Raw genomic sequence first — 827 nt, 5'->3', positions numbered from 1 at the left:
TCTAGGTCTTCCGATCCTTCTTTTATCCCCTGGATGTCCAGTCACGACCCTTTTAGTTACTCGCGCATCAGGCATTCTTTGTACGTGTCCAGCCCATCTCATCCTGAACAGTTATGTGCGTTAAGATACAGGGGCTTTATACATGCTTTACAATTTGGCATTTTGCCTAATGCGCCACTCTACTCCATCTTTTACGGGACCACAGATTCAGCAAAGAACTCTCCTTTCAAATATATCCAGCATCTCGGCGGACCTTACCGTCAGGGTCAGTGCCTCGCACTGTTGTTGGAAGATCCTTAACAGCCCGCAAGGAAATCTTCTATCCCCTGGAAACGCGCGAGACGGGCTTGAGAATTAATGAAGATAAAACTACTTCAAAAATATTAATACTATTAACACTCATTACTGCTCACTAGTTCGACCCCATGTAGAATACGCTTCTCCTATTTGGTCTCCATTCTATAGGACTCATATTGACCATATCGAGTCTGTCCAACACCGTTTTCTAAGAAAAGTGGTATGGTTGCTCGGATTACAATAAGGTAATTATCCCTATTTTGAAATAGAGCAATCTCTTAATCTGTCTTCATTGGAGAGACGTAGAACTGAGATGGACCTCATATGCATTTTCAAAATACTTAATGCTGTAAGTGATGTCCCACCTCTGTTGCAATCATTTTTTTTTCATGTTCCCAACCATGTCACTAGAAGTTAAAATCTGCTATTTATTAAATCTCCTAAGAGCAACTTTTGTTTTTATGCCCCTATGTCCAGAATGTGTAAATTAGTCAATTCATCACACGACTTGGAATTATTTGGGTTAGATC

The sequence above is a fragment of the Micrasema longulum genome, unplaced genomic scaffold, assembly GCF_059751315.1.
Source record: "Micrasema longulum isolate JH-2025_06_02 unplaced genomic scaffold, ASM5975131v1 h1tg000271l, whole genome shotgun sequence".
NCBI classification, from domain to species: Eukaryota; Metazoa; Arthropoda; class Insecta; order Trichoptera; family Brachycentridae; genus Micrasema; species Micrasema longulum.
The sequence above is the reverse complement of the archived record's forward strand: the minus strand, read 5'-3'. Positions refer to the sequence as shown.